The sequence below is a fragment of the Triturus cristatus genome, chromosome 4_2, assembly GCF_964204655.1.
Source record: "Triturus cristatus chromosome 4_2, aTriCri1.1, whole genome shotgun sequence".
In the NCBI taxonomy this organism is placed as follows: Eukaryota; Metazoa; Chordata; class Amphibia; order Caudata; family Salamandridae; genus Triturus; species Triturus cristatus.
In genome coordinates, this window is record NC_140586.1 from 117,081,703 (window position 1) to 117,107,789 (window position 26,087).

A 26,087-nucleotide genomic window follows, 5' to 3' on the forward strand; every position below is an offset into this window, starting at 1 on the left:
AAGAACTGGGTGTTATCCATTTTGTATAACCTTGGCTTCACATTGCACACATAGGCGGGTGAGCATAGGAAGTATATGGCCAGCATTCCTGTATCTGAGGGAATGGGATCCTGCCACTAAAGTAAGGAGGATGGAGACTAGCTTACCATTAGAAATTCAATGAGGCCGTTTGTTACTAAGGGGCTGCTTCCGTCCTTATGAGCACTGCCATTTGGTTGATGGTCGGGGTAAAACTGAAGTTTCACTTATTCGAAATGAGAAAGGTTCTAGTTCAGACCTGCCCCTGTGTCCACCCCAGATTACTGCTTCAGTTAGGCAGATAACAGCCAGATGCAGAACCTTCACACCTCACTGTGCCTATGCTGTGGATGCTCCAGCCTGAAGCCAGCACCAGAGCTAATGCTGAGAAAAGGATCACTCTACACACAGAATGTGTCAGGAGAACAGCCTGTGGAGGATACTTGAACAACAAATCACTACAAACCAGTTCTACAGTTTGAGACAGTGACCCACATTCTTTGTCCAGAAAATGTTTATAAAATGTGGGACCCAGAGGTGTGCCTGGATTCAATTATTACTGTAGGATACACCAAAATGCAACTAACCCACCTAAAGAAGAACTAGTGGCATTCTTAGACACATTTGACATTTCCAAACTTCCTTTTGACAGGGTAGAGGAGCTGGAAGCTCCTATCATCAAACAAGAAATTAGGGGAGCTATGGGGGTGTTGGCTAAAGGTGATACCCTGGACTTGGATGGCCGCCCAATTTAATTCTATGAGATGTTTGAAGCTCAGCTAACATTTAAATTATTAGCATTATGCACATCTGCCTCTGAGAACTGCTACCTTTCACCCATTATGAGAAAAGGTTTAATGACTAAATTCCTAGTGAAGTCCACTTGATAGGCTGGGCAAAATCTGAGCCATGCGATTGCTATTTGATCTGCTGGATGTAGTCCATGTGGACCAAAACGTTCTTCTCCACAACCATAGTACCTCTCAACTTTAAGGGAGCTGTTACACATCCATGAGGAGGCCCCCGTCGGCTGGTCAAACTCTGCCCTTTTGGCTTTAGATTTGGAAAAAGAGTTTGAGATGCCCAGCAAGAAGAATATGAATCCGGTCCTAGAAAGGTTTAGGATTGAAAGAAATATGAGGAGTTAGGCTTTACTCCGTTACGACAGACCAACAGGAAGTGTTAGAACTGGCACACTAATATCAGGCTTCTGTAAAGTGGGGAGAGCCACCAGACATGGCTGTCCCCTCTCCCCCCTCCTATTTGTCTTGGCTGTTGAACCTTTTGCAATTAAACTACACAGTGAGGGACAAGCATGGGGATCCAGCTGAATGATAAAATACACTCACCATCACTGTACACAGATTATATGTTGTTGTACATACGGGATTGTACTACAGAACTGGCCCAGAGAGGCCCATCTTTGAGTGATCTCTATCTACATTGGTTCCAAGGGTTAGCTGGGAAAAATCCTGTTTGTTTCCCAGTAACCCGGTAACCAAACCTAGTTGAGTAGATCTAAGAGGAAGACTTTTTAGCCTTGATTGCACAATCTTTCACTATCTGGGTTTAAGAATTTACCACACAAATGTAGACTTAGAGTAAGGCGACCTAGGAGCCACAATGTGAGGCTTATTTACAAGCCCCATGCGCTGCTGGTGCATCACTTTTAATACGGGAGAAAGTGACATACTGGCAGGGCAAGTGAATTGTACATAGGCCCCTGTGTTCCTTAAGACCTTGAAATGCCTGTAAGAAAACGCTGCCATTTTTGGTGATCGGCATAGTGGCACTGATCAAAATGGTAATGATAATGAGGCTTCTTTCTATATTGTTTAAAAAAAACTTCCTCTATTGTTGCCGAAAATGTTCTTTACAATGCTGGACAAGTTAGTGTGGAATGTAATCTGTGGCACGAATAAACATACAGTAGCGATGTTGAAGCTCAAACTACCAGTGGACAAATGGTGTCTAGGAGTTCCCCACTGTGAACTTCATTATCTGGTTGCACAGCTTCAGTGGCAGACAAGTGGGATGGCAAATAAGCATATGAATGAGGTGAAAATGGGATTGCAGAGAATACTGTTATTTCCTTCCCCATTCCCAGATTGATAAGGGCTGTCCACGCTTATTGCGAGTTACTTGTAGCTGTTTTAGGAGGGCCCTGAGGCTGAGCCACACTGCTGCATCGTTTGCGCCAGCAATTCCACCTTTGGGTATTCTCAAACACAGAGGCTATTATACCAATGAGGAACTGCTACTCTGGGAGGCAGCTGAAATTATAACACTGGGGGACCTTTATCAAGGAGGTACTGTAGTCACATTTAACAAATTAGTGGAGGAGAGTAGCCTAGGGGACAGTTTCTGACATATTGAGGACTACTTAACTCCATTAACAGAGCACGGAATATTAAGGATGCAGCACCTCAAACTCACAAACTAACTCAATCCATTCACACCATGGGCAGTGGCAGGAGATTGATTGAACATATACGCATACATCTGGATCCACTCAAGGAGGAATGGTCTGAGAACTTGGGAATTGAATGGAGACAGGTGTTGACCAATCCACAAAGGGCATGTCCCAATTCCTGCTTTAAACTTATACAGTTTTAGTTCTTACAAAAAGTATACCTGACCACGAGTAGAATCTAAAAAATATATCCTGGAGTGACATCCAAGTGCCCTACGTGTATGGAATCCCAGGCAGGATTTATCCACATGGTATGGAGGTGCCCTGGTGTGCCAGAGTTTGGGGTAGGGATACTAGAAATGTTAGCTCCTTTTGCGCAGCAGGCTACAATGAATAGCTCCATAGAGTACTTGAAGGTTTTCTATGCAAATAGGGGGTGGTCTCTACCTGTCAGCCAGTCTTCCAGAGGTGAGGGGGCATCCCCTTAAGTCCACACTTTCTGCTAGAGGAGCTGAGGATCTGGTAAAGTGCCTAGATGTCTTCCTGCCTGCTAAGAGGGTGAAGGAGTCTGCCTGGTCCTACAAGAAGAGAGATTGTCCAGGAGGAGAGAGGTCTCAAAGACTAGGGGACATTCAGAGAAAGGTGACTATGTGAAAGTATAAAATAAAATAAATCGCCTGACTAATCAGCGATTTAGTATCACTCAGCTGGTCTAAATTGACTAGTATATTCCATTCCAGGTGTATAATGTGCTCTCCATTGGAAAGTGCAGTTTTGGAAACACAGGTGAAGGAGAACAAGGTGGCCCAGGAAGAAAAAACTTTCTAGCTGCGACTGTCAGTCATCCCAGGGCAACGTCTGTCCAGAGTGCACCCTTTAAGATACTCAAAATACCTCACTTACAGTACACACAGTACAGTAAGTGCCTATAACACTAGAAATGGTCAGTTGGTTATGCAAGAAAGCATGTTCCAAGAAAAGATTGTAAGCCTCCTGCAAATCGACTTCAAGTAAGGAATATACGGGAAGAATCGCCCATCAGACCTAAACGTCACTTACTTTCAGTAATGATCATTCTGATGGATACCATATGTTTTCACAGATTTCCTACCACTTTCCACCTGCCTTTAGCAACAGTTCCATCCATAAGAAGGTTCCACTGACCCCAATGTGTTACTTGTGCTGCTGTACAGTCTATTTTCATAAAGCCTTTTCAATTACTCTCCACGTGCATCAGTTGGGCATGGAAAGAAAGAACCTGATGCCAGTGCGCTAGGTAGTGCTGTATGTAGGTGGGGTCATCGCTTTAGGGGTGGGCGGAGCTGCAACTGCAGTCACTTGGCATGACTTGGCAGTGCTGGAGAATTATTGGTGCCTGGGGATATTTATAAGGGAGGTTTCTGGAGGAAGTATAGCAGCCCAAGAAATATTGTTACAAAAGGTAAATAATATGTTCTTCTCTGATAATCTGGCACATGAATGTTTTGTAGATTTGAAATATCCTGGATTTTTGCAAACTGCTGTTGAGCAGTAGATTGTCTGAAGCAGAATTTGTATCTAGCTTCTTCCAAGGGTGTTTTGATTTCCCCTCTAGATGCCACATTGTTTAACTGGTTTACCAAACCAGCCATCACATGTCAAAATGTATCTGCCCTTTTGGCGGGAGTATGGTAAAAGGACTTCATTTACTCGAGACCAGGTATGACCAACCTTAATTCCAGGTTTTCCACTGATGGCACAAAATTGTTTGTTTTCAAGCCCTGGAAGTCACACCATGAAAATGGGAATACCCTTTTATTTCGTTTATGTTATGGATTGGCGACTCTGGAGTTTACTGTAGCTCGGTTTCCAGACCCATGCTAATTCACCTTGGCTCAAATCTGTGTTTTTTCTTTTACATTCACAGTCTACCAGGCCAAGAAAAGTAACTTCTCCAGCAGTCACAGTTCTACACCTCCTAGGCTTATATATGGCCTGACCAGATCCTCGCGGTCACATAACTGTGAGACACTTTATATGACAATGCAGGATATTGGCTAAGAGGATGTGCCACCACAGCATGCGGAGGAGAAGGGGAGGGAAGGCAGAAAGAACAATGTCACTTCCCCAAAGTAGTCAAATTCACTAAGCAGGCACTTGGTGATGCTTTGGGTGCAAGGTTGGTGCATTGCGTCAGACATCACATGACCAGCATCCTGCCAATGATGCTGCCAGTGAGAGCAGGACGGTGCTGCCCCACAGACTCAGTGGCATGGAATCTGGCTCCTGTCACATACATAGTCACACTTCCTAACGTTTCAAAAACAACAGAGAATCAGGAAGTTGATGACTCAATCATGCTGGCCAAAGGGAACCGAAGGTACAGAACAGGAACCCCTGTAGCCTCACTTTCATAGCACCCCACGCATTGGTCAGAAACCCCACAAAAACTTTTTTGAGTGACGTGAAGCTGAAGTACCTGCCAGAGCAAAGCAAATCTGTTCTTTCCCTGGCCTCTTTGTAATTATGCGGGTGAAGTCAGGCGTTTCAAGGGGGATCCAATTAAGGTGAGTGAAGAATGTGCAGAATAAACATTTTTGGGAGGGTGAAATAGGTTTGAAAAGGAGGTGATTGACTTGAAGTCTATGAAGACATTTTGATTGTCAGATGGGTGACAATTGTAAAAAGAGGGTGGCATCTGCCAAATAATGACCAGTTGACTAACATATGGTTAGGGGATCCAGATTTGTGTTTTGTTTACACTCTTGAACTCGTAGTTTACCTTTGCTATTCTAAATTCAGGGTCACATGTCCCAGAATACAGAAGGAAAAATCTGTGCTCTATTTCTACTTCGCAGTTTGAGATTTCTGCCGGTGGTTTTGTGTCCGGCACATACACCATCAAATGTGGATTTTTTCCTGAAGATGACTATAATAAGCAGGTAAGATTGCATCTATTTGTTATCAATTTCTCCCTTAAGATTTTAGGGCATGGTGTAGCATTTGATGGCTGGCCAGTGCCCTGTCCATGAAATTTTGAGATGACCATGGGTGCAGCGGTCATCTCTGTAGACTGAAAGGCTATCAATGAACAAAAAGTTTGGTGGAATACCATCATCAGCTTTGATGGCCGTTTGCCACATTTTTCAAAAGTTGTTGATTTTCTGAAACAAACCCCCAAATTGAGAGTCTATTTCAGAAAAACAAAAAACAATGACCCACACATCCTGGGAATTTTACTCCCAGGACCTGAGGCTTTTATCTGTACCTCACCGCCTGGTAGTGATGGACAGGGAAAAAAAAACATAGCACCATCCACTCTGAATAGGGTGAGCAGGGTCTACAGAGGATGTTTTCTGTCAACTGAGCCAACGGGGATCCATCGACCAAACATTTAAGACCTGCCAATCTCTAATAGAGGTGGGCAGACTGAGGATTTGGCGGACAGGGTACTCGGTTGTGTTGCGAGTATCTGCTACACTCTAAATCGGGCCCTTAATTTTCAACAAAATTGAAACAATGAATCCTTTTTTATCAAAAAAGCGCATGAAAGTTATCCGTTCCCATTCCAATCCTGATGATTTTTACCTTTTTTTCTGTTTCTAAATTGAGGGTATCATACTCATGCCCTTCCTCTTTAAGCAGTGTGATACTTCACTAAATTTTCCAAACTACCACACAAGCCCCTCTCACTCATTTTTTTCCTCATCCTTTTGTGCAGGCCCACAGAGCAGCATTTAAAAAAAATGAAAAACATATTTCATATGTATTACCAGTGGCGTAACGATAATTAAGGGGCCCCCCCTGCAACGTACGTGGAGGGGCCCCCTCCAGACTCTATCAGGAGCTCTCTGGCCGAAGTGCAGTGCTGACGGGGCCCCCAGGAGCTTGGGGGCACCCCCGCACTGCGGGGATGCAGGGGCATGTGTTAAGCCCCTGTGTGTTACCCCCCACCCCTTAATTGTTCCATTCCATGTTTCCTTTGACTGGTTACACTTGCTCCCGTATATCCTTTCTGTGCTCCTGTGTGCTGCTCCATATTATTAGAAATAGAAGAAAGACTACTACAACCTACTTTTGACTTTACATGAACTTCTTGATTTTTGTTAACCACCTAAATAATGTGTTAAGGTATTGTATGATGTTTAATTTAAATTTGTACTGAATCACACCTCTGTCAACCTTTTTCTCATGTCAGCATGGTTTCTAAGTCTTGTTTACATTATGTATTTTTTCTCGTTAGAACAAACCGTGAAAAGTCATTAACCTCTTTTTACTGAAAATTCTGCCCTCTCACCCTTACCACAGATCTATCCCCCCAAATTGCACACTTGTTTTTCCACTGAATACATCTATGTCAATATTTAAAATCGCACGAGTTTGCTGAACCCCAGGAACCTATAAGAAATATTTGTCTTTGGCTGACCAAGTCCGGTTTCCAGTATTACTCTCTTCAGATTAAGACTCTATCCTGAAAAGTTGGTATAGCTTACTGAAGCCAAAAGTTGGCTGTTCCTATTCCTGCCTATATCCTGACTTGAAAACCCTCAAATCAAACCAATCTACAAGTATGCACATGTTCCTAGGAAATTTGTTTACTTTCCTTTGTACATTACAACGTGTTTTTGAATATATTTTTCAGCTCTTCCATTGACATTTGTTGGCCTTGCCGGCCAGTCCCTTCCTTCTGCTTCTCTGAATTTTGCAATAGAAAATGATATGCACCTCTAGGCTAGCCCTCCTCCACCTGCAGCAGTAAGTGCAAAGTTACGTGTCATAATCAAAACAATCTTTTTTTGGCCCAAATTGAGCTCAACTAGAGTTCTAGGGGTCGGCAGCACCTGATGTCATGCCAAATGGCACCCACACATGTGCCCCCTTCACCAATCGGTAGTTACGGCTTTTGTGACATCACTATAGCCTACTGATTCATATTAGTTGCACTACTGATTGATACTAAGTAATCAGGAAATTGAGCAGTGGCAGGCAGCTTAAATAAACGAGCATTTGCAATGCAATAGGTCTCGCATTTGCAAGAGTTTAAGTTACTGGCATTGTAAATGACAATTCCTTTTATTTATCGGTTAAAAAAAGGCATTGTCATTTACAATGCCAATAGCTTAAACTCTCGCAAATGCTAGACCTACTGCATTGAAAATGCTTGTATTTGGTGGGCAGCTACATCAGAGAATGGAAAATCCACACGCCGTATGGAGGGCTCAGGCTATCTTTACAAGCGCAACTTCCAATGCTTTAACAAGAAGAAAACCATTAAGTGAAACGCAGTTATAAACCACAGCCCTGAGAGGGGGTCGCTTTGCCAAAATATTGAGACTGCGGGATGCTGGGTGGAAGCCGGCGCAACCAGCAAGCTCCTAAGTGTGTACAACATACACGCTTTTAGTGTTTTAGTTGTGACTAACATTCGGAAGTGAATAGTGTAACTTCCAACTCCGATATGTTAAGGAACCATGAAGCTGACACCGTGTCTGTTAAAAAACGCAAGCCACACAAAGGGCATGGAGGTGGGTGACGACAATGCAGGAAGCATCCAAGGAGATTTCCGTGATTACCACAGCACCCGCTTCCCGCTGCATCCTTGCAAGGGGGGAGGGGGACATATTTACCATGTGAAACAGGCTCAAAGTAACCAAATATTTTTTAACAAAGTAAATGAACTCAATATAAATAAAAAAAATACCTGCTATGCAAGTGATCCAGCGCAAAACTGGAAAATGGGGAATAACATTTACTGATATCCTCCCTGCGTCACAGACCCGACGTCACACTAGCTCATTCATACACGCAGTCATTGGTGGGGCCCATAACACCAACACTCATATGTCTCTCTCACGAGTCTGCAAACACAGGAGGGATGAGTAATTCAAGCGCTGGGCATGTGGGGGGAAATACCTTATAACCTATAGGGAGAGAAAAGTTATTTTACAAAATATACATTAACATTTTTCGCCTGTGGATCCCTAGTCCCAAACATCAAGGCACTCCACCCACTTGGTCAACAGACCAATTTAGTTGGATTGGTTGATGGTGATTTAGAACCAGCTAAAACACATTTAAGACTCAGAATCCTTATTTCCCTCATTGAAACCACAACTCATATTTCTTGCTAATCAATATTTGTTTATCTAAATTTTCATATTGATTGTTATTTGCATTTGTCTCGTCAAAGTTTAGAATTTTTAGATCAATTCAAGTAAGTCGCAGAACATCATATTTACCTAATCTGGCTATTTGAAGTCCTCTAATTCATTGGCTCTGCATAACCAAAATTTGTTGTAAATTGTCCGAAAAGCAGGCCAAAGCTCAAAGTCCTCTGCTCAGCATGCTACAGTCCCAATTTATCAAAGGACCAGAAATCATGCAAGCATATATCATAGCCCGTGGATTTTTAGAAAAAGTTTGCAGTCATCAAGCGGTCGGGCAGCATCTGGATCTTTGGAAAAGGCATCACAATGAACGTGGAAAATGATAAATGGAAAGAAAGAGAGATCATCATCTTCGCCCTCCCTATTCTACTACAGTCATAGAAGATACAATTTTAAACTTTAGAACAGTCGTGATTGGCTGGTTGAGATCATACGACTAATATTCCAAGATTTTCAGTACAGTTCGAGGGGTGAGGTCATTGGTTAGCAAAGTATCGGCTTGTTCTGGTTTACTGTAAGATTGATAGTTCCCGTGTCTTGGCGAGTGTCCCGTTTCGTCTCCTTGACCGGGGACACTTTGTGCAAAGGTCGTGACGAGGTTTAGGAGATTTCTTGCACATGCGCAGCTCACTCCGCGCCTCATGAGACAGTGGCCACTTCTGCGTGTGGTGACAGCGTCCATATTGGATTTAGGCCCGAATGACAACTTAAGCGAAACAAACACAAAAGAATAATTAATTCATAGAAATGGTGATCCTAATGTTAACCCCTTGCTAATCGCTCTATGTGCTTGTATTTATCTAGCATATAGCGACATTTAAAGCAATTATATTCACCTTTTTCGATCCTCCTTGAGGGTGCAACATCACAAAGCAACATATATCATGCAGTATTCTATTACCACATATATTATTGTTAATATGCGTACAGATTTTAGTTATAAGAGTTATTTAGCCATGCAATTAGCAAATCCCATGTGTATTTTAGTATTAATAATGTTGATTAGTATACATGCAACATTCGTTTAATAATATTATAATTAATAGATTATATAATTAGTATTTTCATGCAAAAATAGAGGCGGTATACAACATTTTGCACTACCTGCTCCATCACAAGCAAAAGTTTTATGTGTGTACTTTCTAGTTTAATCACGTTGTGACCGCCCCCTGGGAGGTTCACCGATCCTTCCTCTTCCTCCAGGCCCTCAGTATGAAAGAGGTGAAGGTGGATGTTGGGCAGATGCAGGAGCACTGGCTGAAACCAGAGGAGAGGCAGCGCTGTATGTGTGAGCTACGGAGTGTGAGGGCTGCCACCAATATCGTTAAAAAACCAATACAAACACCATGAAGTGGACAGCGTGTATGTATAGAAAATAAAATTGGAAAAAACACATGCTGCAAATACCAATAAAATCTTTTTTAAACACCCACCATTGCTAAAGCTTGCGTCCCACCAGTGCTCTTTAAATGCAATTACTGAAAGAGTTCTCATGAAGGGCTAATGCAGACAGTATCGAAAGGTCACACGTAAACGGTCCAGCCCTGATGGAGGATTACAAAAAGAGACAAGGTGGTACCAAGGAGGGGCTTACAAGCCTCATAATGAATCGGAAGCCAGCCTTTATGAAGGACAATGACACAAGCCAATTACAAATATGGGCGGAGAGTGGGCGTGGCTTTCCCTGCATACTCTATTACAGCATACCTCGCAGAGCAGCAGTGCATGCGCGCTGCCACTAGGCTCAACCTAAAAATGGTGGGGCGCGAAGACGCATGACTCGCCATAAATTTGGAAGCAGGACTTCTCTTTGCTGTCCACAAGCAGAAAAAGACGTCCCTCCTTCTCATGGAACGCAACTCCAGCTAATCCTTTAGCTTTTCTCAGCATGAATGCAGCTCCACTGTTGGTGGAAACAGCCTCACCCAGTACTCGTTTTGAGGCTTAGGGCCTGTGCCAGCACTCCCCAGCTGGTTTCACAGCCTTTGGATTGCTGGGTCTACAGAGCACATGTTGGGCTGGCTATCGCAAGACGGCCAGCCAATCTGACATGCTCACTGTAGACTAATGCTGTCATCCTGCATGTGCAGGATTCAGCCCCGCCTCCACCCTTGCGCTGTACACAGCTCGAGCTGGTGTGGTGGCAAACAAATAAAATTGCATTATAAATGCAGTTTTATTTATTTGTGTTTGCCTGCTGCACTCGCAGCAAGCGAGGCGAAGCTCCTCTGCTACTTAGGAGTGGCCACCCCTGTAATCAAGCCTGCTAAAAAGTCAACACCAGCTTCCTGGGCGGGAAGGCAATCAACACAACTCTTTGAAAAGCTCATGGCATTGTGAAAAGCATTAATGCCTAGACATGGGTCTCATGCTTACTGTGATCCTGTGTCACAGGACTGAAGCTGTACCTAACGGACCAGCAAGGCCAAGGCTTGTGGAACCTTACAGGGGCGGTCCTTACTGGAGCAGGGCAAAGACAGACAGTCATATGGTTGGTCCCTGTCTGTGCTGAAGTGAGCCAAAAAATAATGGAATGGAATGTGTTTTACTGCAATTCCCAGTGCCGGAGATTAACACACACATTTCACCCATCACTTGTCTGGAGTTACTGACTACATTGAAACAATATACTGGTAAGGATAAGGGTGGGCACGGAGCTCTGTGTCACTCATATGTCAGGAATGGCATTGTCTGGGTGACAACCACGGAGACAGTTCCTCTGATCCGGGTCCCTTGTATTCTGTGATGTTATCATTGTGTCATTTCCATTGAATTCTTTACTGTGAACAAGTATACATCTTTTTGGCTGTAAAACTCTGGCAAATACTCATTCCCCAAAATAAATGGATCCAGTGTATTTATTTTTCTTATTCGTTAAAGACTATTCCACACCCGACTATGGTCTCCTTTGCTTGAAGTTTTCTACAGTTAATGTGACACTGATAGTTATGCTATATTTATTTCTAGAGCGGACGTATAGCCAGAGGTTTCTTGGCACTAGCTGAACTGAATCCTAATATGTGATGCTCAAGGAGACATAAAAAGCAATGTTTTCAGAGCTTTCCTAAAATGGAGCAAATTATTAATGGCTTTGATGTGAAGGGGTAAGGAATTCCAGGTTTTGGATGCACAAATCACAAAACGTCTTCCACCCTAAGAGGCGAGTCTGAATTTTGAGACAATAGCGTTTTTGGCAAGGGAGGAACGTAACATTCTACGTGGCAAATACTATATGCATTTCTTTTCAAATAGTCCAGCCCTATTCTGTGTAGGGCCTTTAAAATAATACAGAGGGCCTTAAAAATAATTCTCTAACTGGTGGCCAATCCTACTGTTTAATTGCCATGAAAGCAGATTTAAACTTAGGATACCTAGCAACAGTTGTGCCTCTGCGTTTTGCAGGGCTTGCAATTTATTCATATGTAGCTGTTGCAGGTTTGTGTAGAGGCCATTAAAGTAGTTAACTACTGTTTTCTTTAGATCTGAAGGGCTGTAGGGAAGAATCTTCTTTAGATACTAAGGGTATAAAAAGAAGCAGATGTAACCGAATTTACCTGAGCACTTAAAGTAAGTTTGTTATCAACTAGTACTCAGGTTGCGGACTTTCCCTACCGGGGTCGGAAGGGTGCCTAGTTCCTCAGGCCACCACAGAGGGGACCAGAAGGAAGATTGTTTACCAAACAGGTTAACCTCTGTTTTCCCAGAGTTAAGCTTCAGGCAATTCTTGGCCATCCAGCCACTGACTGCCTGCATACAGTCATGGAATCTGGTGACAATGTTCTGCTCATTCTTGGTTAGGGAATAGAAGATCTGAGTATTGTCGGGGAGAGGATGTAGCCTTATGGCTAGACCAGTCGACCTCGAAGCTGGGGAACTGGGTTCAAGCCTCGGCAACGACGCTCAACATCCTGTGATTCTGGGCAAATCACGTAATCTCCCCGCGCCTAACAAAACTGAATGTGTCCATCTGTAACAAAACTGGTGCTCATGTAAAGCGCTCTGACACCCAATGTCATGGGTATGGTTTGTGCTATTTAAAACTCAAAGAAATAAATAAATAGTGCACAAGAAACCAAATAATCTGATGAGATCGGCGAAGGTTGTGAGATAGAGAATTCAGTAAGTGCTTCCGATTGTTCGCGACTGTGAGAAGTTGGCCTGGCATATGCTGTCCACTAATTATAGTGGCCACCTTGCACCAGTCCAATTCGACTCTTAAGGTGATAGGTTAAAAGACAACCTTTAAAGAAAGCTATCCTAGTGGTAGCTGTGGAGATTAGCCTTCAGGCTAAGTCTTGAAGGAGTGTTAAGCTTATTGTTTTACAATGGATAACCTCTTGAATGACCAAATGAAAGAGTAGTCCACACAGGTATATATTCAAAATATATGTATTTATTCTAAGAACAAATCCCACTAGTCTCTTGTGAGGCTGGAGGTAAAGATACAATTCAATAAAGCATTTATAATAACAATAAATAGCGCTGGAATCACAGGGCCCCAGGGGGGGACCAAACCATATATTAAAAAAGTGGTATAAGAACCACAACAGTTCTGCAGACAGTGCCTAGGGCACTTAGGATCACTGGCCCCTTACGAAACCACCCAAGGTAGTGAGGAAGGGGACCCACGGGGAGCATGTGCAGTGTTCAAACTACAGTTGGGATCCCTGTTAAACCCTATGGGAAATGTTGCGGTTGGAAAATGCAAGAATCTAGACACTTCTAGCAGGAGTTCAAGTTCAGGAGTTTGAAGTTAAGCTCTTGGAGGGCCCACACCCACAATAGTACCGAGGTACCACTGTTACCGGCCCCAGGGAAGCCGGGTGCATAGGTCGTTTTCAGTGTCGGGTCGATGTCTCGTTTTCTATGGAAAAACGTGAAGAACTGCTGCTGGCGAGAAGCGTTGTCGATGCCGTGCAGATTGAAGAAGTAGATCTTGAAGGAAAGGACCTGAAAGCCAAGGGGACAGAGTCTGGGTCACTAGCCAGTGACCAGGGGCCTGAGGAGAAAGGGCTATTCAATGTCGGGTGCTTCCAGGTTGAAGATGTGTAGCTTGGATCAGCAGCCACGGGGTCCAGGAGGCTTCAAGGAAGGCCAGCTGCTGGAGGTCGACTGCCCCACAAAGGATGAAGGCCGCTGCGGTGTTAGTGTCCGGATTGGATCCACTAAGCCTTAGCAACCGCAACCCACGCAAGAATCAAGAAAAAGCTACGGTGCAGACCCACGAGGTCTGAGCGAGGTCTCCAGTGAGGAGACTGTAGAGCAGGCATGGAGCAATCAGGGGAGCCCTTGAAAGTAAAGTATGACCTCCACTAGGGCCCACCAGTTGAGAGACAAGGGATCGCGGGAGGCAGCAATTTGGAGTGCGTAAAGATGTGCCCACAGGTCGACGGAGCAGGCTGGAGCGTCGTCCTTTGGCACAGGTGATGCTGAGAGGTTGGCTCAATGATGGGCCAAAGCACAACTTCCCCACTTGTTGGGTTTGTGTGCTGGGCAAGAGGTGGCCAGTGTCCGTGGGTATTGGGTATCTCGGCACCCACGGGGTCCACGGTGCTAAGCTTTGCTGTGCACACTCACTGGCCTCTGGGATGCTTGGGAACCCACCTCAGGGTAGGCAGGAGTCTTTGATGTCCATAGGAGCAGCGGAGTTGCAACTGGGTCACTTGCAGTGTTTCAGGTGCCTGCCAAGCAGGGTGGTAACTCCTTTACCCCAAGGGAGATTTCTTCCATCAGCTGAGCGGCAGCTCGTCGAAGTTTCAAGTCTTTGAAGCAGAGTTCTCGTCCAAGATTAATCTGAGGCTCTGGGGACCCTGCACCCACCTTTATCCAGGGATTAGGGGAGTGTCTAAGTCAGAGCCCACCAATGGGAGTTCAACCGCTTTTACCATATCACCCTACTAGCAGGGTGGAATCATGCCCTCTCTCCAATGACTGGATTTGGGATATGATTACAAGATGTTTGACACCAAACACGACATGGTTCTGTGCAGCCATTCTCAAGTTAGCATGCTATCGCGATTGATTATAATGCGCTTAAGAGTATATGGTATGGCTGCACTACAAACAACCTCGCATTAGTTTTTACAAAAGTTGCAGAGGGGCCCTACTCAGGTAGGGGCTCCCCCTCACACATATCTCAGCACCTTGCCTTGTAGGATTAGCAAGGCCTGCCTTAGGGGTGATTTCTGAGGATACATGTGTTGTATTTAAGTGGGATACAGGATATCTATATCCCTGTAAGGGGTGCAATCACCACCTTACCCAGACTACAGTAGTGGTCTGGTGGTGTCAGTTTGTATGGCTGTCCCAGGGGGGGGGGTACAATGAGTGCTTCAGCCCCTGGTAGGCCTCTGAGGGACCCATGCCCTGAGTATCATTTACAAGGGGCTCATAGGGTGTCCTCAGTATCCAATTGGTATGTACCTAGGGTACTCACATCAGTTTAGAGAGGAAGCAGATAGGCTGGGGTCCTGGATAGCAGGGCCACAGCCTGGCTAGAGTAAAAAAACAGTCAAAACATCAGCAAAAAGTTGGGGGCAACTATGCAGTCTCAGGCGGGCAAGAGCGGGTCCTCCTATCCCGATGCTTTGAAGGTGGCCAATCAGCAGCTCATGGTTGACAGTATCAAAAGCTGCTGATAGAAATCGTAGTATAAGGACCACACTCCCCCTTGATCAAGGGCTTCTCTGAAGTCTTCAGCAGCCATGATCAAGGCGGTCTCTGTGCTGTGGCCACTTCTGAATTCATACTGAGTCTGGTCCAAAAGATCGTTATCATGTATGAAGGCTGCCAACTGCAGATTCATGACCTTTTCTACAATCTTTGTCAATAGTGGCAGATGAGATAAAGGACGGTATATATTTGGATTGGTTGGATTGAGAGTAGCCTTCTTTTTCAGTGGGAGTATAGACACTATCTTTCATTGCATCGTAAAGTAACCAGTTTCAAACATATGGCTGAAGATGCCTGTTAAGTTGGCGGCAATGGTGTCAGGTGCTAATTTGTCCACCAATGGTGGACACGGATCAAATGGGGACCCCGACTTTATCGTTTTAATGAGCAGTGTGACCTGCTCGATTGTGGGGTTCTTTAATTTCACGAAGGAATCAGACTCGGGATGAATAGAGAGGCTGTTTTCTCTAAAGGAGAGGTCTTAGTGGAAGAGAACCAGTTGTATACCTCTTCCACTTTGTTTCGACAGAAACTGGCTAAAGGGTAACAAAATGTTTGGCTGCTGGCTGCTGGACTGTTGCTGGGGGTGGAGGTTAACTTGTGAACAGTTAAATAAAGTTCTTTCACCTAGCTTTTGCAGCCTCTGTTTTTGAGGAAGCGGTACAAAAGGGGGTGGTGATGGATGGAGCATCAGAACCAATCAAACACTCACACCCAGTCAACAGATCTGGGTGTGATCCATCACCGTTCTTTAGCCCACTCTGCCACCCCAGTTCAGACATGGCCATATGCAAATCAGTCTGACCCTGTGCCTCATGGGAACAGTCCAGCCCGAACTGCCAAGCCATGCCTTCCCCGGACCGGAAACAAGCTGCCTAGGACCGGTTTCTGGCATTTCAGCCGTCTTCAGCCAGGCTTGCTTGAATTCAGTGGCAAAGTGAGCAAGGGACTCACGTCTGAGCATACCCTGCCAACTTATGGCGAACAAAGCGGTACAAAAGGGGGGTGGTGATGGACGGAGCATCAGAACCAATCAAACACTCACACCCAGTCAACAGATCTGGGTTTGATCCATCACCGTTCTTTAGCCCACTCTGCCACCCCAGTTCAGACATGGCCATATGCAAATCAGTCTGACCCTGTGCCTCATGGGAACAGTCCAGCCCGAACTGCCAATCCATGCCTTCCCCGGACCGGAAACAAGCTTCCTAGGACCGGTTTCTGGCATTTCAGCCATCTTCAGCCAGGCTTGGTTGAATCCAGTGGCAAAGTGAGCAAGGGACTCACATCTGAGCATACCCTGCCAACTTATGGCGAACAAAGCGGTACAAAAGGGGGGTGGTGATGGACGGAGTATCAGAACCAATCAAACACTCACACCCAGTCAACAGATCTGGGTTTGATCCATCACCGTTCTGTAGCCCACTCTGCCACCCCAGTTCAGACATGGCCATATGCAAATCAGTCTGACCCTGTGCCTCATGGGAACAGTCCAGCCCGAATTGCCAAGCCATGCCTTCCCCGGACCGGAAACAAGCTTCCTAGGACCGGTTTCTGGCATTTCAGCCGTCTTCAGCCAGGCTTGCTTGAATCCAGTGGCAAAGTGAGCAAGAGACTCACGTCTGAGCATACCCTGCCAACTTATGGTGAACAAAGCGGTACAAAAGGGGGGTGGTGATGGACGGAGCATCAGAACCAATCAAACACTCACACCCAGTCAACAGATCTGGGTTTGATCCATCACCGTTCTTTAGCCCACTCTACCACCCCAGTTCAGACATGGCCATATGCAAATCAGTCTGACCCTGTGCCTTATGGGAACCGTCCAGCCCGAACTGCCAAGCCATGCCTTCCCCGGACCGGAAACAAGCTTCCTAGGACCGGTTTCTGGCATTTCAGCCGTCTTCAGCCAGGGTTGCTTGAATCCAGTGGCAAAGTGAGCAAGGGACTCACGTCTGAGCATACCCTGCCAACTTATGGCGAACAAAGCGGTACAAAAGGGGGGTGGTGATGGACGAAGTATCAGAACCAATCAAACACTCACACCCAGTCAACAGATCTGGGTTTGATCCATCACCGTTCTTTAGCCCACTCTGCCACCCCAGTTCAGACATGGCCATATGCAAATCAGTCTGACCCTGTGCCTCATGGGAACAGTCCAGCCCGAATTGCCAAGCCATGCCTTCCCCGGACCGGAAACAAGCTTCCTAGGACCGGTTTCTGGCAATTCAGCCGTCTTCAGCCAGGCTTGCTTGAATCCAGTGGCAAAGTGAGCAAGGGACTCATGTCTGAGCATACCCTGCCAACTTATGGCGAACAAAGAGGTACAAATGGGGGTGGTGAAGGACGGAGCATCAGAACTGTTTTTGAGGCAAGCAGGAAGATTTAAACTATGCCACATACTGCTTGTAAATGTCTTTCTCAGAATAGAAGTAACTTTTTCTTTACTTACGTTCCTGCCTTCTGCATTGTTTTTGAGTTCTAATATTTCCATTAAACCATGGTGGGGATGTTTTTTGTCTCGTAGAACAGGGTATCTTGGCAGGGCTCGATGTGTTCACCACAGCACAAATCCATGCTGACTAATTAGCGACCAAGGTATCTATGTTCTGTCATCATGGGCTGAGACTGCATTAAGACAAGATTAAATTGGTCTGTTAGTATCTTGTGCCAGAGGTGAGTAGTTTGTGCATTAATAGAGATTTTCTCTGTTTGAGATTGTGCCTGCAGATATAAGTCAAACGTTACTGTCTGGTGGTCAGCCCATGTTATCTGCAGGATGCCAATGTTCTTTAGCCAGGGATTATTCATAAATCACACTAGACAATGGCCTGCGGAATGGTTTGAACCTACAGCTGCCTGGGTAAGACCAGAGCTGGATGTCAAATCAAGTAAAGCTTCAGTGTCTGTGTGATGTTACTATTAACTTTGTTGAGGAGTTGCTGGAACGGGAAAAGTCCCACCTATATTTTTTCAAGATTGCACTGCAGGACATGTGCTCTCTATATTATGCACTAAAATAAAGTAAATTGTAAATTTTCAGACCAAGAACATTGCAAAATGAATTACTTTTGTGCGCAATTGAACACCATTGAAGTCAATAGGAGAAAAGAGAAAAATGCATATAAAATCACACAGTTGAATTTCAAGGTTCACTTTCAGAATTTAAGTAGGTAGCAAGGCCAGGACCAATGTTCCACCAGAGGGTTCACGGGAGCGTTCCGGATTTGGCCGGGAGCAGGGTGTTGAGGTCGTTGATTGCTGGTGCGTTACGAAGAAGGGGGCCACCTGAACACACACTGCAAAAAGGGATTTAAAGGTAAGTCCGAGGGTCCCACTCAAGGAACTCAGGTTGCAAGTGCCTCAGGAGCACAGCTGGATCGTTGTTACCAAGGCCGGTCGGGCTGGGTGCAGAGAACATAGTGCAGCCGGGCACGCATCAAGATGTCCTCAAGTTCAGGAGCATGCAGCTTGGAGAGACAATTTTGGGACAGCTGGGACCACTCACGAAGTGGGTCTCAGGGGTCTCGACGTCCCTTGATGGGTGCTTGCTTTCTGGGCAGTTGGATCCGGAATGGACTCTTCGTCTCGCGGTATGTTGTAGGGGGTCCGGTACCACAAGTATTGGTGCAGCACAGCTCCAGTAGATCCTGGTGTATCCAAACTTGGTGGGGAGACAGATCATATTCACCAGAGCTGATGCCGGAGAGCAGAAATTCGACAGACTGGACTATGCTGGTTTGGTGCCTGCGGACTGCAGGGGAGTAGTACCTCTACTTCAAACAAGTTCTTTGGCAGTTTTCAGAAGGCTGGAAGAGCTCTGAGGTTCTTGGAGGCCTCACAGTTGCAGGACTGGACAGCACTTCTTTACTGATGAGTCCTTAAGGCAGTAGGCGGGTTTTTATGCCAATTTTCTGCAGAACGGCTTCTGCCCTCAAGACAGCAGCTCTTCTTCTCTGTGCCGGTCGAATCAGAGTTTAGGGTCAGGGGATGCCACCTAAATACAAAATTTAGGGGAGGTAAAGGATGAGGCATGTAGATGCCAATTGACTAGCTACCTTTAGGGTGCCTAAGCAACCACTTAGTGTGGGAATGGGAACTACTCTAGCCCTGATAGGTTGTTTTCCTACCATCTCAAGGTGGAGGATTTGCAAAAGTGGGGTCCAGATCGCCTTCCACACCTTAGAGGTGGTGCTGGCTGAATGTGGGCACACCTCCTCATCTAACTAATTTTTCCACCTTTTCTCCCAACAAACGTGGAGAAGGAAAGGGGGGTTGGCACCCTCTACTATCTGGAGCTTCCTGGGTTGCATTTCAAAAGAGGCATCACCTTTGAAGCTTCCGGCCTTGGAAGGTCATCCTGTCCTGGGGGAGCTGTGAAGCACCTCCGTCCCAGAGCAGGCCTGGTTCATGGCCTCTGAGAGCACTGACCCTCACCCCATACAGTCAGAAGCATGTCTGGTGGTGGGAGTCTAGCTAAGACTAGCCAGAAAACCACCAGTGCTTGGAAGATTTTCAGGGGAACCTCTAAGGGGTCTGTGTGTGCATTTATTAATAAATCTAACACTGGCTTCAGGGAGGATTTATTAAAAAAAGATGTTTGGTACCATGGAGCTAGGAAACTTGTAATGACAAGTATCCAGCCCATGTGCTCTCTATGGCTTCCCTGTGCACTTACAATATCCAGGAATTAACTTGATATTGTAGCGTCATATCTGCTCCTGCAGATATGCCTACAAATGGTATATAGTGCACCCTACCTTAAAGCTGCAAGGCCTGCAGTAGTGGTGACTTACCTATACTTCATGCAGTTTAAGGAGGCATATGCAAAAAGAACAATTGATGGACAGGATGCAGAACTATGCCATACATTCACCCCAGTACAGAAATCTGGGCCTAAATCCATAGTTTTTTTGCTCACCATGCCATTCCAGCTTGGACCCAGCCATATGCAAATCAGTCTTGACCCTGCGCTCAATGGGAACAGTCCAGCCCGAACTGCCAGGCAAGGTCCTTCCTGGACTGGAAACAAGCATCCTAGGACCGGTTACGGGGTTTCGCCCCTCATCAGCCAGGATAGGTTGACTCCAGTGGCATGGAGAGCACAGGACCCACGTCTGGGCATACCCGTTCCCCTCGGGGTGACAAATGCAAAAAGAAAAATTGATGGACAGAATGCAGAACAATGTCATACATTCACCCCAGTACAGAGATCTGGGCTAAACCCATCGTTTTTTTGCTCACTATGCCACACCAGTTTGGCACCAGCCATATGCAAACCAGTCTTGACCCTGCGCCCAATGGGAACAGGCCAGCACGAACTGCCAGGCCAGGTCCCAGATGTGGGTACTGTGCTCACTACACCATTGGATTCAAGCTAGCCTGGCTGTTGAAGTGTGATGTCCTGAAACTGGTGCCAGGATGCTAGTGTCCGGTCAAGGGAGGACCTGACTTGGCAGTTCGGGCTGGACTGTTCCTACAAGGAACAGGGTCAAGACTGATTCGCAAATGACTGGGTCCAAACTGGGGTGGGGTGGAGTGGTGAGCAAAAGAATGATGGATTTAACCCAGATACTTGTGACTGGGGGCTAATGTTTGCATTGTCCAGCATTCCGTCCATCAATTGTTTCTTTTGTGTATGGAGGCATGGCACATGGGGATGTGTGCCATGTAGACTCTTCGGTTTTCTTTGCACCAAGACACACAGCCGACAATGGCAGTTTGCATAGGCTCAGTGAGTGGTCCCTAGGGTGGCACAGTTTGTGCTGCATCCCTAGTGGACACTTTTTAGTCCCAATGCCTTAGGTACCAGGGCTACCATTTACATGAGGCTTATTGGGGTTGCTGAAGTTGTGCCAATTGTGGTACCATTTTAGGGAAAGAACTCTGGTACTGGGAATCTGGTTAGCAGGTACCCAGTATACCTCAGTAAATATTGCATAAAAAAACAGGCAAAAAGTGGAGGGGTACTGCAACAAGAACAGTTTCTCACATGCACCCCTGCCCTGAATTTCCCCGGGTATGGCTCTACTGTTTTTTTCTGTTTTGCTTCACGGCAACCAACAATCAAGCCTTGTTTGAGCTGGCATCCGTGGCCTCATTTTCCCCCTACCTTTTTGCTTTTTAACCCTCATGTTTTGCTGACTCCGTTTTTGCTGGCTTTAAGACTCTGCACACTTTACCACTGCTAATCCAGTGTTAAAATGCTTGTGCTCTCATCTTAAATCAAGGTAAGATTGGCTTACAACCAATTGCCTATTTCATTTACTTGTAATAAGGATGAAAAATTAAAAGAAAAATCTGTCTTTCTTTATATAAAAACTATAAACTGCAGAGTGAAAACATGAGTTCCTGCAAACATATAAAGGTTAACCCAATTCCAATCCTTTTTCAGAAAAAACGAAAAACGTGATTTATTTCACTTCCTTCACATTTTAAGCTAGTATTCCAATATTGTCCGTTATGTTGTGTTGTCTGACGAGTGCCATCTCGGCTTGTCTACACACACATTCTCTGAAGTTCAAGGCAGCATTCATCTTCTTACAAATATGCTGAAAAATTAAGACCCCAGTGAATTGTGATTTCTGTGTGGCATCTCGAAAGTCCTATGGTCCAAATCCAACTAAGATGAGCCCTTCCAGAGTGCACTACTAGTCTCATTATTCGGTTTTGACATAATACTCAAAAAACAGAAGAAACTCTCTCCAGACTAAGCTTCCCTGATGGCCACTTGTTCTATGGGCTTAGATTGCTTTTTCCCCCAATTCAAATGTAAAAATACTTCCAGGCATGTCTGACGTTTTGGTTAGGGGTGGGCGATAAATTTGGCTCTGAAGGTGGAGTTGGCAGAGTGTCGGCCACTCTGCCTTACACATGTAAAGCGGAGTTCTGACCAAATTCCTCCAGCTGCCACGTGGTGGTGTTAATTCTCGCACGTTAAGTTGGCGAGCGAGATTTAGGACCCCATAGCGTGATTTTCGGTTGCTAGGAGGGCAGCTAGCGAGATTTTCCCAAAGCTGGCGGTCGCAACTGTTCGCGGTCACAAAGCTGCCGCTCGAATAGAAAATCTACTTGAGCTGCACCAAAATCAACTTGAGAAGCGGCACCCTCTGGGTGCGCCACCTGGTGCCATTTGCACTGATTTTTCAGCACGGAACAAACTCCCAGTGCTCAAAATCATTGTGAGCAGCTCAACGTGCCCAATTTCCACCTGTTTGAAGATATCCACAGAATCTCGGTGAGTTTTCATGTAACTCCACAGAATGAGAGTGAAACTCTAAGAGTTCCGCCCACCTTTAGTTTATATCGGGCCTGGGCCAGTAAACTCAAAGAAACGTGCCATCTAGCGGTACACTCTCTGATCTGGATTGGTCTGCTCAACCAGGGATGTTCTTTGTCTAAAATACAGGCTCATGCTGTTCTGCATAATTTATTGCATCACGCCAAGGTTCCAAACTAATTGATTTCAGATAAAGAGATGCAAATTTCACCTGTCAGACAGTGTTTATTTCGGGACATAAAACTACATAAAACGAACAGATGCTGGAATCTCCCATTTTTGTATCACTTTTATACATTCATTCCACATCTAGCAAATTCCGTAGGTGTGTCCCTAGTAAATCAATTCCTCCTCCCATGTGTGCAACATCTGTCTTAACCGACCGACCACTGTGCGCAAAAATCTAACACACAGTATTAATATATGGAAAGAAGTGTTGTCAGATTGGACTTTATTACACTCGTGATTACATCGTTTATAAGGAACAAGGAGACCCTAGGAGTCAGAAGGGACCAAGGGTGTAAACATTATTATAAAGGAACAGTGGTCCCATTCAATTCGAGTAAATTAAAGTGCCACAATTAGTTCAATGAAAAATTGGGTTTTATGTTTGAAGACAATGCAAAAAATAACTAAAGGATTACAGTAAATAGTGAGAAAAGTAAACCAGTGAGTGAGTTGGTGGCAGGGTAATAGGAAATCAGCCGATTTCCGGTACCCAGGCAAGTGATTTAAAAGGTGACTTTTTGGTGCTCAAAGGTAATTGTTATCAAAAAGTCAGTAAAACATTTCATACTCCGACATTTCAATTTTGTGATACACTGGAGTTTAGAAATGATTGTCGACGACGTTTCGATCCCTTAACGAGTAGTGGGATCTCTTCAGGACAGGGGAACGGTGAAGAATAGGGAGAGGTAGTTGGTCCGATAGTGGCGAGTCAGGTCTGTGTTGCAAACCGATGGGAATTCCGAGGCAGCCCGACCGGGCTTGTCGATGGGTTCGGAAACCTACATACGTGGGGCGGTAGTCCGGGAATTTAAAGCGTAGGAGAATGTTGATAGTTACGATGCAAGCCGCATGTACCACGACGACCTGAGAAGCTTGCGAGGATCCGGCTAAGCGTCAGGGTGCGGGCTGTGTGAATGGAGCCTCGGAATTCCCATCGGTTTGCAACACAGACCTGACTCGCCACTATCGGACCAACTACCTCTCCCTATTCTTCACCGTTCCCCTGGCTCACTTTTCCGCCCACACGGAATTGCGACATCCGTCGAGCCCAGGTCTGAGACGTTCTCTGACGGGGCGCTTCATCGAATTAGTTTCTTGCCATATCTCTGGCTCTAACTCCCGCCTATACCTCATTCCGGACTACAACACTAAGACAGCCTAGTGTTGATTTTGGCGCGGCTGCGCATCAGATACTACTTGATTGGGTCATCCTCTTCCCGTTCCGGGCACTGCTTCCTCCCAGGCAATTAATTATCATTCTCTTGTCCTGAAGAGATCCCACTACTCGTTAAGGGATCGAAACGTCGTCGACAATCATTTCTAAACTCCAGTGTATCACAAAATTGAAATGTCGGAGTATGAAATGTTTTACTGACTTTTTGATAACAATTACCTTTGAGCACCAAAAAGTCACCTTTTAAATCACTTGCCTGGGTACCGGAAATCGGCTGATTTCCTATTACCCTGCCACCAACTCACTCACTGGTTTACTTTTCTCACTATTTACTGTAATCCTTTAGTTATTTTTTGCATTGTCTTCAAACATAAAACCCAATTTTTCATTGAACTAATTGTGGCACTTTAATTTACTCGAATTGAATGGGACCACTGTTCCTTTATAATAACTCGTGATTACATCGGCATACATAATGGAAACCTACGTTTCTCTAAACCACGAATATCTGGGATCGTTTTACTGCAGATTATTGATACAGCATAGTTAAATTGAAGACTTAAAGAGAGGTTCCCTGATATACTTCCCTATAACTTGGGGGCTGCAAGTTTCCTGAGAGTGGCGGTCCCTCCATTGGGGGCGTTGCCCCCCCCGCCCGTGCCCGCAGCTTCCTCGGCGTCTCTGAACTGACGCTGAGGGAGAACTGTCAGTCAGTATGACGTTGGACTGCCCACCCCCTTCAGAGTCTGAAGGGGGTGGGCGGTCTGGCGTCACGTTGGCTGACAGGCAGCCAGCAGCACACAAGTGCGCATGAGTGGGGACGGAGGGTGATTTTTGCACCGTGCCCAGTCATGCGCACTAGTGTTTCCAAAGGCTGGCGCATGCCCATTAGGAGAGCGAGGGTTGAGCCAAGGCTCAAACCTCGGTCTCCTAATGGGTAGGCGGCGGAGCGTAAGCCTACTCTAAGCCAATCCTGGTGCTGCTCCAGCACCAGGATTGGCTGAGAGGGGTCTTGCAATGCCAGCACTGGTGGGCTGTGTTCCAGTGAGTGAGTGTGTAGGCGCCAGAAGTAACGGACCCGAGGCGGCGCGGACCCGGACCTGCTCAGGACAGGTAGGATTTTATTTAAACCCCTTCCCCGCGCGACCCCCCCACACACGATACGAGCCGCGACTGGCCAACACCTGGTTTAGGAGAGAGATTATACATTTCTAAAGCAAAACATGGTGTTATGTTAGCTTGTTCTTAATTAAAACTGCCACCACGTCAATATGAGGTAATAAATAAACTGAATTTTCTTTTTTTGAATCTCCTTCTTAGCTTTTTCCAAAAGTGGGCATGTGTGATACGTTTTTGAAAGTTTCATGGGGTATACATGCCTTTCTAAGGCGCACACGTGACGACATGTGCAGAGTTTTGTGCACCGCTAGGGTCCTTGACTGGCAGAAGCCCTTCCCGCACTCCTGGCATTTGAACGGCTTCTCCTTGGAATGGATGTATCTGTGGGTTAAAAGAGAGCAGTTCTCAGCAGGAGCAACACGAAAAGACACACACACAAGCTAGACCATGCTCTCCTGTTATGCTTCTGGAGATTTTGTTAACTTTTTGCACCCATTTTGTGGCACAATATGTATCCTTCTAGGGCAAACACCACCCTCTTCGCGGCTCATTATTGAAAACATTTAATTAATTTACACATCTGCTGCTTTCGATATCACCTCCGTGTGTGTGAGCGCTATCGTGTAATTATATGCCTGCCTTCAACGCAGCATGCTCTGTGTGTTGACTTGGACTCGGCGCACAAAAATCAGAGGTGCTTTAGAGGACCTTCCCATTGAACGCCCCGTTTTGCGCACGAGCCTGAACGCGCCCAAGGTCCTACTGACAAGGACACCGTGGTTATAATATGGAAGGCCAAATACAGGCGGCTGCAAGCTGTCGCGGCGAGTGGCGTGGCTAACACTACAACAGAACGGTCTCCGAAACCCCGGGATCCTGAGGTCGGGTCAGCGAAGCTTCACGAACACACAGCAAGAGCACAGGGGTGCTAAGCAGTCACTACATGAACGAGGGGACAGCCGAGACCCCAATATTTACAGGGGGGGGCTGTGCCAATAACGTCATCGGAGCTGGTTTCTACTGTCTTATAATTCAAAG

General features: G+C 45.7%; 1 long non-coding RNA gene across 1 annotated transcript in view; it reads left to right on the top strand.

Moving 5' to 3' along the window:
• The first annotated feature begins 4,643 nt into the window (after window positions 1–4,643).
• Window positions 4,644–26,087, top strand: part of LOC146833123 (uncharacterized) — a 74,905-nt gene continuing 53,461 nt past the window's right edge. The window contains exons 1-2 of the long non-coding RNA XR_014960524.1: window positions 4,644–4,977; window positions 5,269–5,352. This is a non-coding gene — a long non-coding RNA (uncharacterized LOC146833123). The remainder of the gene's footprint in view (window positions 4,978–5,268; window positions 5,353–26,087) is intronic.